Genomic DNA, 13,197 nt, shown 5'->3' with positions numbered 1-13,197 from the left:
TAAAAATAGAACCACCATATGATCCAACAATTCCACTTCTGGGTATATGTCCAAAGGAATTGAAATCAGGATCTTGAAGAGATATCTGCAGTCCCACGTTCACTGCAGCATTACTCACAACAACCAAGACATAGAAGAAACTTAAATGTCCGTTGATAGATGAGTGGATAAAGAAAATGTATTTAAATACAAAGGAGTGTTATTCAGCCATAAAAAAAGAAAGAAATCTTGCCATTTTCAACAACATGGATGAACCTAGAAGACATTATGCTAAGTGAAATAAGCCAGACACTGAAGAACAAATACTACACAATACCATTTATATTACAAATCTAAAATAGTCAAATTCACAGAATCTGAGAGTAGAATGGTGGTTACCAGGGGCTGGAGGAGGGAGAATAAGGAGGTGTTGATAAAGGGTACAAAGTTTCAGTTATTCACAATGAATAAGTCGTAGACATCTACTGTACACATAGTGCATGTAGTTAGCAATAGAGTTGTAAGTATAAAATTTGTACACTTAAAATTTTTGCTAAGGGAGTTCCCTGGTGGCCTAGTGGTTGGGATACGGCGCTGTCACTGCTGCGGCCAGGGTTCACTCCCTGGTCGGGGAACTGAGATCCCACAAGCTGTGCAGTGTGGCCAAAATATTTAAAAAAAAAATTTTTTTTGTTAAGAGGGTAGATATTAAGTGTTGATTATGACAGATAAGAGAGAGGATGGGAGGATATATTTATGGCATAGATTGTGGTGATGGTTTCACAGGTGTATACTTACCTCCAAACTCATCAAGTTGTTTAATTCAAATATGTACAGTTTGGGACTTCCCTGGTGGTGCAGTGGTTAAGAATCTGCCTGCCAATGCAGGGGACATGGGTTCTGAGCCCTGGTTTGGGAAGATCCCACATGCTTTGGAGCAGTTAAGCCCGTGTGCCACAACTACTGAGCATACGCTCTAGAGCCCACGGGCCACAACTACTGAAGCCCACGTGCTTAGAGCCCACGCTCCAAGAGAGAAGAGACAACAAGAGAAGCCACCAAAATGAGAAGCCCGCACACCACAATGAAGAGTAGCCCCTGCTCTCTGCAACTAGAGAAAGCCGGCGCAAGCAACAGACCCGATGCAGCCAAAAATAAATAAATAAATATGTACAACTTTTTGTGTGTTGTACCTTAATAAAGTAAGAAAGGAAACCATGTAACATAAAGAAAAAAAATCACAGAACTACTTTTCCTGAATATGTGTTCGTGGAAATTTTAATATACCAATTTCTAGTTCCCTGATATAATGAAATCCTACACTGAAAAAAATCCAGTTACTCACAATTATGTCTTGGCTGACTAAACATTTTACCATTTTAAAATGAAATACAGTATTGGAAAAATAATTGTAGTGTTCTGAACAATTGTATTTTGGTAACTGTTGTACTCTGGTATCAGCAGAGATTAGGCAGATTTTTAGCACAGTCCTTTGTAATATTTAAGAACAAAATAACTAGCCATACCATTCCCCTTGTATCTTCATTGAAAGCCCACAATGTAATAGGGTTAGGGCTAGGGCTAGGGATAGGGCTAGGGCTAGGGCTAGGACTAGGGCTAGGGTTAGGGTATGGATAGGAAAAAAAATTGAAATGGTAAGAGAATGAACTGTGTAGATATTTGGGGGAAGAGCATTCCAGGTAGAGGGAAACCAGGAAGTGCAAAGGCCCTGAGGCAGGCACATGCCTGGAAATTTCCAGGAAGAGCTGAGTCCATCAAGGCTGGAGTAGGGTGAGGAGGAGAAATGTGGTAGGGGATTAAGTCAGAGAAGGAGCTGGGGACAGGTGAGTGGGTCACGGTGGCTAGATTACCTAGGATCTCTTAGGCCTTTAGTTGGTATGAGATGGGAAACCATTGGAAGGTTTGAGCAGAGAGTGACATGGCCTGACTTGAGACTTAACATGCTCACACTACCCGCCATGTTGAGGACAGACTAAGGGGAGGCGGGGGAAGCCAGAGCCCAGCAAGGGGGCTGGTACTGTCATCCAGGTGAGAGGTCAGAGGTCATGGTGGCTTGGACCAGGGTGGTAGCAGTGGAGGCATATGAATGACTTAGGGATTGTCTGTACTGTGGCATAATTCTTTGCTCCCCTTCCTCTCCGTGTGTGTGACCTTGCATGTTACTGCTGAGTGATATTTCTGGTCAGGAAGCAGTAGCGACACACATTCTAATCAGCCAAAGAGCTGCATTTGGGACAGTGGCTGGGTTGAGTCACTGTGGCTCTTCCAGAAGGGAAGAGAAAGGGGAGGACTCCCACAGCGGGGGTAGGTAGGGCCTCCTACTGCACCCCATGCTGGGATTTAAGATAGAAAGACCCCAGTAAACCCAGTTACTGGTTGTGAAGATGTGGCTGGATGGTGGTTTGGGGCTGCGGGCTTTCTCCCAAACCCTCCTGGAAGTTGGGATTTCCCCAGCTGACCCCAGAGGACTCATCATCTGGGTTAATCTGCCCATACCAGCAGAACAGGGCAACCAGTGCAGCGTCCAGTCATTAGTGATTAGTGTAAATATATTTGTCCTTAGAAGCCGGATCACATGACCCTCAGGCGATGGCCTAACTCTTAAGTGACTCGTATTCCCGGGGAACACCTCTGTTCCTGCATTTCTACCTAAACGCAAACCTGGTCAGAGACGCCCAGTTGACCGCCCCCATCCTTAGTCACGTGGGCATATTCGAGGCTGGCCTTTTCCTCGACTGTGTCGCAGCCATCTAACAGCTTGAGTGTGGAGCCTTGGGGAGGGGGATGCAGTGGTCGCCTGCTCATCCCAGCCCCGTTTCTCCTAATCCCTTCCCCCGTCCCTTCATTCCCCAGACCACCTCCAGCGGTGGACAGAATTGGTCAACCGTGCTCTGGGTCAGTGCTGGAAACGCCCCGTTCGCATTTCATCTCTTTAACTTCGGGCTTTGGGTCCTAGAGTGTGCGGGACGGTTCAGCTTTCATTAGTCATTCATGTTTTAGGGAATGAAGATTCCGAGTTCTGGTTTTGATGGGGGTAGGAGGAGGGTAGTTGTAGAGGGATAAAGTCAAGTGCGAGAACCAACGGGGAGACGCTGGGGGTTAAAGGCATGAACTTTCTTAGGTGGGGCAGCCCTGGAAAATGGCTTCTGGGATAATACTTACAGCGTGTTTAAGGCGTTTTCAGTGAAAGATTCAGTAAAAACCTCTCTCTTGAACCCGTCCCTCATCTCTGGGTACTTAAACCCCTGGTGGAGATGCTGTCGTGCTTGAGACTATTAAGCATTTTGTGTAAGGGAAATATAACTCTTTTAGCTGTGGATGTTTTTCAGGAATGCAAGTGTAGGTGCAGGATTTTAAGAGCAGGGGTCTATTTAAAATGTACATATAATATTCTCTATGAGAAACATCCTTAGGTAAATTAATTCCTGCTTTGCTGCACGCATTCTTCCCATTGCCCACCAGAGGGCACTCGACCCTCCACCAGGAGGCGTTAAGGTCGACGTCCCCTTGGGTAATTTACTCGCCCTGCGCTTTCCCGGGCGTGGAGCCATATTAGACGCAGCAGGGCAAGGTTTGCCAGTTAGTGTCAATTGAAAGGGAAGGGCCATATAAATGGTGTCAGGAAAAACTGCTGCCTGTTACTGGGGAAATACAAATACATTCACATGAGCCCGTTAGGATATACAGTAACGGTCTCTGCCGTCACCTTCGTTTAGAGTCACATTGCCAAAGGAAGCAACAGTGCACCAGGCTTTAATATTCCTTCAAGCAGTCTTTATTTTCTCTGCTCTACACGTTAAGGAATGTTTGGTACCTTGTCATATCCAGAGAGAGAGAAAAAAGTGAGCGTCGTTCAGGTTTACAGGGTACCCCTTAGTGGGGACCTGAGGCCCAGGCTTGGCTGCAGGTGGGACGTAACAAACGTTCAAGCGCAAAATGCATGACCATCGTCCTTAAGACGCCCGCCGGCCCCACTTCTCCTCGCTCACATTCGCTAACACAGCAACCACCCTTCTCCGCCTAGTGTCTTCCGAGCCGCATTCAGTTAATTTTTCAACTGGATTCAACGTGGCTGGCATTAAGTGCTCAGCAAGTGGCCATGAATAGCAAGTCCAATTTATGGTCTCATTGATTCCTGTGAGAACAAAGTCATTTACAGTAAGTCAGCCTTAAAAGTGGGAAGTAGCAAAGGCCAAATTATCCAACTGTAAACTTCAAAATTTACTACTGTTTACAGTGTCAGATAAAGTAACTTGTGTCAGCACAGACAATGTTTCTGTTTTTAATTGTTCATCCATCATCATTAGGATGCAATTCTATTAAATCAATAGTTCAAGGAGTCAAAATTAGCTCCTCCCCCACGAAGTACTCCTGCCGGAAATGCTAAATCTAATCAAGTGTTCAGCCCTTACTGTATACCAGAAATACGGGGATAGATGATCAAGCTAAACAACATCACAGGAAATCCATCCTGGTCTGTTCAAGTGGTCCATGTTATGGGGGGGGGAGGGAAGGATTGTTCTATAACAGAGATTAAAGCGACATCACAACCAAATGCAATGAATGGATCTTGATTGGATGGTGGTTTTGAAAAATAGTAACAATAAAAGCTTTTTTTATGCTGTGTGAAAATAAGGGCAATTTAAATAGGTGTAGGCATGCAATGAGGCTAGGAATTTAGACCATTTTCTCAGGTGTGTCAGTGGCCCTGTAGGTAGTGTAATGTCCTAGACCTTAGGAGATACATGCTGAAGTATCTAGGAGTGAAGTTCATGATGTCCCCAACTTTTTTAAATTGAATTATAGTTGATTTTCACTATAAAAGTTTCAGATGTACAACATAGTCAACATTTTTATAGATTATATTCCATTTAAAGTGGTTACAAAATAGTGGCTATATTTCCCTGTGCTGCATAATACATCCTTGTTGTTTATCTAATTTATACATAGTAGTTTGTACCTACCCCTATCTTGCCTCCCCCTTTCCTCTCCCCACTGGTAACCACAGTTTGGTCTCTATATCTGTGAATCTGCTTCTGTTTTGTTATATTCATTCATTTGTTTTATTTTTTTTAATTCCACATGTAAGTGATATCATACAGTATTTTTCTTTCTCTGTCTGATGTAGTTCACTAAGCATAATACCCTCTAGGTCCATCTATGTTGTTGCAAATGGCAGAATTTCATTCTTTTTTATGGCTGAGTAATATTTCATTGTATATATATACACCACATCTTCTTTATCCATTCATCTGTTGATGGGCACTTGGACTGCTTCCATGTCTCGGCTATTGTAAATAATGCTGCCATGAACATTGGGGTGCATGTATCTTTTCAAATAGGTGTTTTCATTTTCTTCAGATATATACCCAGGAGTGGAGTTGCTGGATCATATGGTAGTTTTATATTTTCAGTTGTTTGAGGAACCTCCATACTGTTCTCCACAGTGGCTGCACCAATTTACATTCCCACCAAGAGTGCCCTATGGTTCCCTTTTCTCCACATCTTTGCCAACATTTGTTATTTGTAGATTTTTTGATGATAGCCATTCTGACAGGTGTGAGGTAATACCTTATGGTGGTTTTGATTTGCATTTCTCTGATGATTAGCGATGGTAAGCATATTTTCATGTGCCTGTTGGCCACCTGTAGATCTTCTTTGGAAAAATGTCTATTCAGGTCTTCTGCCCATCTTTTAATCAGGTTGTTTGTTTTTCTGATATTGAGTTGTATGAACTGTTTATATATTTTGGATATTAACCCCTTGTCCATCTCATCTACAAATATTTTCTCCCATTGAGTATGTTGCCTTTTGTTTTGTTGATGGTTTCCTTTGATGAGCAAAACTTTCAAATATAACAAATTCAGGACCTATTCATTTAGTTTTGCTTTTGTTTCTTTTGCCTTAAGAGACAGATCCAAAAAATTATTGCTACAATTTACGTCAAAGGGTGTTCTGCCTATGTTCTCTTCTAGGAGTTTTATGGTTTCACGTCTTACATTTAGGTCTTTAATCCATTTTGAGTTTATTTTTGTATATGGTGTGAGAAAGTGTTCTAATATCAGTCTTTTACATGTAGCTGCCCAGTTTTCCCAGCACCACATATTGAAGAGATTTTCTTTTCTCCAATGTGTATTCTTGCCCCCTTTGTCATAGATTAGTTGACTGTAAGTGTGTGGGTTTATTTATGGGCTCTCTATTCTGTCCCATTGATCTATGTGTCTGTTTTTGTGCCAGTAACATGCTGTTTTGATTACTGTAGCTTTGTTGTATAGTCTGAAGTCAGGGAGCATGATACCTCCAGCTATCTTCTTTTTTCTAACAATTGTTTTGGCAATTTGGAGTCTTTTGTGGTTCCATATAAATTTTAGGATTATTTGTCCAGTTCTGTGGAAAATGTCGTGGGTATTTTGATAGAGATTGCATTAAATCTGTAGATTGCTTTGGATAGTATAGACATTTTAACAATATTAATTCCTCCAATCCATGAGTGTGGAATACCTTTCCATTTCTTTGTATCATCTTCAATTCCCTTCATCAATGTTTTATAGTTTTCAGAGTATAGGTCTTTCACCTTCTTCGTCAAGTTTATTCCTATGTATTTTATCCTTTTTGATGTGATTTTAAATGGGAACTCCATCCATTTTTTCTTTGTTTGTTTGTTTTAGTTGCATGTTGTTTAGTCTCCACATGTTTGTGTTTTTCCCATTTTTCTTCCTGTAATTTATTTCTAGCTTCATACCATTGTGGTATTAAAAAATGCTTGATATAATTTCTATCCCCTTAAATTTGTTGAAACTTGTTTTGTGGCCTAGCATGTGATCTATCCTAGAGAACGTTCCATGTGCACTTTAAAAGAATGTGTATTCTCCTGTTTGAGGATGGAATGTCCTGTAGATATCTATCAAGTCCAACTGGTCTAATGTTTCATTTAAGACCACTGTTTCCTTATTGATTTTATGTTTGGATCATCTGTCCATTGGGATGTTAAAGACCTCTACTATTTTTGTATTATTGTCAATTTCTCCCTTGATATATGTTAATATTTGCTTTACACATTTAGGTGCTCCTGTATTAGATGTACATATGTTAATAAGTATTATATCCTTTTCTTGTATTGATCCCTTCATCATTCCATAATGACCTTCTTTGTCTTTTGTTATAGAATTTGTTTTAAAGTCTATTTTGTCTGATACGTGTATTGCTACCCCCACTGTCTTATTGTTTCCGTTTGCATGAAATATATTTTCCCATCCCCTCACTTTCAGTCTGTGTGTGTCTTTAGCTCCAAAATGAGTCTCTTTGTAAGCAGTATATAGATGTGTCTAGGTTTTTTATCCATTAAGCCATCCTATGTCTTTTGACTGGAGCATTTCAGTCCATTGACACAGTGATTATTGATAGTTATGTACTTATTGCCCTTTTTGTTACTTGTTTTCTGGTTGTTTTTGTAGTTCCTCTCTATTTTCTACTTTTAGTTTCTTCCCTTGTGGTTTGATGATTTTCTTTAGTGGTATGCTTGTGTTACTTTCTTTCTAGTTTTTGTGTATCTATTGTAGGGCTTTTTTAAAGTTAATTTTTATTGGAGTATAGTTGGTTTACAATTTTGTGTTAGTTTCTGCTGTACAGCAAAGTGACTCATTTATACAAATACATATATACACTCTTTTTTAGATTATTTTCCCATACAGGTCATTACAGAGTATTGAGTAGAGTTCCCTGTGGTATACAGTAGGTTCTAATTAGTTATCTATTTTATATATAGTAGTGTGTATATGTTAATCCCAATCTCCCATCTTATCCCTCCCCCCCCTTGATAACCATGTTTATTTTCTACATCAGTGACTCTATTTCTGCTTTGTAAATAAGTTCATTTGTACCATTTTTGTTTTAGATTCCACATATAAGTGATATCATATGATATTTGTCTTTGTTTATCTTACTTTACTCAGTATGACAATCTCTAGGTCCATCCATGTCGCTGCAAATGGCATTATTTCATTCTCTTTTATGGCTGTGTAATATTCCATTGTATGTATGTACCACATCTTCTTTATGTCCATCGATGGACATTTAGGTGGCTTCCATGTCCTGGCTATTGTAAATAGTGCTGCAGTGAACACTGGGGTGCATGTATCTTTTCGAATTATGGTTTTCTCTGGATATATGCCCAGGAGTGGGATTGCTGGATCATATGGTAGCTCTATTTTTAGTTTTTTAGGAACCTCCAAACTGTTCTCCATAGTGGCTGTACCGATTTACATTCCCGCCAACAGTGTACAAGGGTTTCCTTTTCTCCACACCCTCTCCAGCATTTATTGTTTGTAGATTTTTTTTTTTTTTTGGTAGATTATTTTGATGATGGCCATTCTGACTGGTGTGAGGTGATACCTCATTATAGTTTTGATTTGCATTTCTCTAATAATTAGTGATGTTGAGCATCTTTTCATGTGCTTTTTGTCATCTGTATGTCTTCTTTGGAGAAATCTCTACTTAGATCTTAGGACCATTTTTTGATTGGGTTGTTTGGTTTTTTGATATTGAGCTGCATGAGCTGTTTCTATATTTTGGAGATTAATGCCTTGTCAGTCTCTTCATTTGAAAGCATTTTCTCCCACTATGTGGGTTGTCTTTTCATGTTGTTTATGGTTTCCTTTGCTGTGCAAGAGCTTTTGAGTTTAATTAAGTCCCATTTGTTTACTTTTGTTTTTCTATTGTAGGTTTTTGATTTGTGGTTACCGTGTGGTTCATATATGTTGACCTAAAACTATATCTACTTGTTTAAGCACATTCATTTAAGTTCAAGCACATTCCAAAAGATCTACACTTTTTGCTCCCCTCCCAAACATTTTGTGTTTTTGATGTCATATTTTACATCTTTATGTTTATCCCTTTACTGATTATTGTAGTTATAATTGATTTTACAATATTTTGTCTTTCAATCTTTGTACTAGCTTATTTAAGAGGTTGATCCTTTACTATATATTTGCCTTTACTAGTGGGATTTTTCCTTTCCTATACTTACGTCTTGTTATAGCCCTTTCTTTTCTACTTAAAGAAGAGCCTTATCATTTCTTTTAGGGTAGATTTAGTATTGATGAGCTCTTTTAGTTTTCACTTGTCTGAGAAGCTCTTTATCTCTCCTTCAATTCTAAATGATATTATTGCTAGGCTAGGTTGCAGGATTTTCCCTTCTAGCCCTTTGAATATATGTCACTCCCTTCCGGCCTGCAAAATTTCTGCAGAGAAAATCATTTATAGCTTTATGTGGAGGTTCCCTTGTATATGACTCTTTGTCCTCTTGCTGCCTTTAGAATTCTCTGTATTTAACCTTTGCTATTTTAATTATGATATGTCTTGGTGTGGGTGTGTTTGGCTTCATCTTGTTTGGGAACCTCTGTGCTTCCTGTACTTGGATATCTGTTTCCTTCTTCAGGTTTAGAAAGTTTTCAGCCATAATTCCATCAAATACATTTTTGACCCCTTTCTCCAGGGTGTTCTGGCAGCTATCACCTTGGTAGGAGGTGGGGCTGGAGATGAAGGGGCTAGAGCCAGCACCAAGTGTGAGCCAGGGCTTCTCCTCTGTTCAGTGGCCAACACCACTATTTTGAGGGTGGAGGCAAGTTCCAAGTTGCTGGAGCAGAAGCCCTGACGGTCAGGTCTGACCTGGCTCTGTTCCCTTTAAGGGTGTGCTCTCCTCCCACCCCAGCACTGGCTCCCCTGTCCCAGAGGCGAGCAGTGTTGGAGCCAGAGGGGCTGGTGCTGGTGCTTGGCCTGGGTCTGGGTACAGCTGTGGTGGTCCTGGTTGCAGTCAGGGTCCCTGATCGCTTCTGATGTACTGTCTCCATGAGCACCCATAGTGGCTGCCCCCACCCCACTCAGAGGCCACTCTGAGTCAGAGCCACCTTTGTTCCTCACAACAGAGCTCTCCCCTTGGCCCCTGAAGCCCTCACTGTAGTGTGGAGCTGTGCTGCAGAGGAGGCAGGGCTGGTGGAGGCACTCACCTCAGGCTGGGTTGAGTGCCAGGGTGGTCGCAAGAACCCAGCATCCCAGGCAGTTTCAATCTGCCCTTTCCCCGCTGTCTGGGGAGTAAGCAAGCATTTATGCATGCCTCACAGGTGGAGTCCAGGCTTCCTACCGTCCTCCTGTTAGTCCTACCAGCCTTCCAGCCAGCCAAGCGGACGCCTTTCCTGGAGTCAGATCCCCCATGGCTGGTGTGGCCAGTATGTGGCTCAAAGTGCTTACTCCCCAGGGAGGAACCCCACCTGTGTAAAAGGAGTCCAAGGGAATTCCTCTGAGTCCCCTACCGGGGCACAGGTCCCGACCTGATGGCTTCTCTTCCCTTCCTACCCAATTCCGTGTGGAACTTTCTTTCAGCCTTGGTTATCCAAGAGCCTTTCTGCCAGTCTCCAGTTGGTCTTCAGTGGGAATTTCTCCACATGTAGATGTATTTGATGTGTTCGTGGGGGGAAGTGAGTTCCCCATCCTCCTTCTCTGTCATCTTGTCTCTCTCTGCAACTTCTTTTGAAATGATTCAGGAATAAAAAAGTAGACAGGGAAAGGAAATATAGCAAAACGATTACACCATTAAACGTTGTTGAAACTGGGTGGTGAGTATAAGATGGTCATTGTACTCTACTTTTCTGTATGACTGAAAATTTTTACATTAAAAAGTTGGAATAAATGATGGTGACAATGCCATTTGCTTTGGGTAGCAGACTCTCAAAATCATTGGGACTTCTTGTCTTCCACAAATCACTATTTACCTGTGTAAGAAAGGAAGGTGTCTATGTCAGGAACAGTGTCCTACCCACAGCAGACCCTGAATTATTTATCAATGAATGAATATTTCTTTCTCTCTTTTTGGTTTTCCCTTTCTAAATCTGCCACTCTAGTTAAAGCTAACCTTAAGCCTTTATCATCTTTCTAAATGCTTTAAAACTGCAGAGTGAGGTGATTTTGCAAAGAATGCCAATTAAAGAGAAGATAGCTCTTGTGGCTGGTGGAATAGTTAGTAGCATGCTGAGAGTGGGTGGTTATTTGTAGTGTCATGCCATGTTCAAAGTACTGTTTGATTGTGTTCTGTTTTGGTTTTTTAAAGTATTCTATTTATTTTGGCTGTGCTGGGTCTAAGTTGTGGCACCCAGGATGTTCGTTGCAGCACGCGGGATCTTTTAGTTGCGGCACGTGGGCTTCTTAGTTGTGGCATGTAAACTCTTAGCTGCGGCAGGAATGCGGGATCTAGTTCCCTGACCAGGGATCAAACGTGGGTCACCTGCATTGGAAGCATGGGGTCTTACCCACCAGACCACCAGGAAAGTCCCCAAAGCGCTGTTTATAAAAGAAAATCAATTCTATTCTGGCCCTCTATGAGCTGCAATGTTGTATACTGGTTGCTTTTCCTTAAGGCATAAATACAGTGGTCCATCGGCTACTCTGATTTAGACTTGAAATACTGTATTCTGTAAAATTCATCCTTTCATCTGTCTATCCAATCATCCAACCATCCACTCACTAATTTATTCAAGAACCAGGAGTTACAGGAACAAGGTCAGGGAAGAAAATGTGATGCACCCCAAAACTGGAAGCCCATTTGTGATGTTATAAGCAAGAATTATAATGATCAGTGAGGATGTAGAAAGGATAAAAGCCACATCATCCTCTATAGCAGTGTTTCTCAAACTTCAATCATTGACAAAAATTCATGATTTCTGCCATATCTGAGGACCATTAACTGTAATACTTAATATCCTCTCTTAAATCCATTCACTTAAAGAAAAAAACAACTTAAATGCCTACTGTGGTCTCATCCTAAACATTACTATCCATAAAGTCATGGTTGTGATGTGTTGTTGAGTTTTTCTCTGATGTATTAAAATAAATGCATAGCTATACAATCATCACATGTATCTTTAACGATGGGTGTAATCAGTGACACACATACCATACTATATAGGAATCTACCTTTCAGAAAAGGATTTAGGAGGCAAATGAATTGAGCTTAACGTACTGGCTCATATGTGTCCACATGTATGAAACACATATACATTCCAACTAACCATCATTTGGTCCCTTCCTTCTGTTCAGGCCTTCCTTTAGTAGTAAATCAGTGATCTAAACTGCTTTGTACAGTTAATTTCCCAAAGACCAAAAGAAGAATGGATTCAATGAATATTTTGCTGATTAGAAAATGAGCACGAGTCTTGAATACTCATACAGATCACACATCTACTAAGTCCTGATGCAAGAAGAATTCATCTTTTTTAAAAAATTTATTTTCTATTTATTTATTTATTCTTTTTTTTTGCTGCGTGGCATGTGGGATCCTAGTTCCCCAACCAGGGATTGAACCTGTGCCCCCTGAGTTGGGAGCGCAAAGTCCTAACCACTGGACTGCCAGGGAAGTCCCAAGAATTCATCTTTTTTTTTTTTTTTAACATCTCTTTTGGGGTATAATTGCTTTACAATGGTGTGTTAGTTTCTGCTTTATAACAAAGTGAATCAGTTACACATATACATATGTTCCCATATCTCTTCCCTCTTGCATCTCCCTCCCTCCAACCCTCCCTATCCCACCCCTGCAGGCAGTCACAAAGCACCGAGCCGATATCCCTGTGCCATGTGGCTGCTTCCCACTAGCTATCTACCTTACGTTTGGTAGTGTATATATGTCCATGCCTCTCTCTCACCCTGTCACAGCTCACCCTTCCCCCTCCCCATATCCTCAAGTCCGTTCTCCACTAGGTCTGTGTCTTTATTCCTGTCTTACCCGTAGGTTCTTCATGACATTTTTTTTTTTTTCTTAAATTCCATATATATGTGTTAGCATACAGTATTTGTCTTTCTCTTTCTGACTTACTTCACTCTGTATGACAGACTCTAGGTCTATCCACCTCATTACAAATAGCTCAATTTCGTTTCTTTTTATGGCTGAGTAATATTCCATTGTATATATGTGCCACATCTTCTTTATCCATTCATCCGATGATGCACACTTAGGTTGTTTCCATCTCCAGGCTATTGTAAATAGAGCTGCAATGAACATTTTGGTACATGACTCTTTTTGAATTATGGTTTTCTCAGGGTATGTGCCCAGTAGTGAGATTGCTGGGTTATATGGTAGTTCTATTTGTAGTTTTTTAAGGAACCTCGATACTGTTCTCCATAGTGGCTGTACCAATTCACATTCCCACCAGC

This window comes from Delphinus delphis, chromosome 20, assembly GCF_949987515.2.
Source record: "Delphinus delphis chromosome 20, mDelDel1.2, whole genome shotgun sequence".
Lineage (NCBI taxonomy): Eukaryota > Metazoa > Chordata > Mammalia > Artiodactyla > Delphinidae > Delphinus > Delphinus delphis.
The sequence above is the reverse complement of the archived record's forward strand: the minus strand, read 5'-3'. Positions refer to the sequence as shown.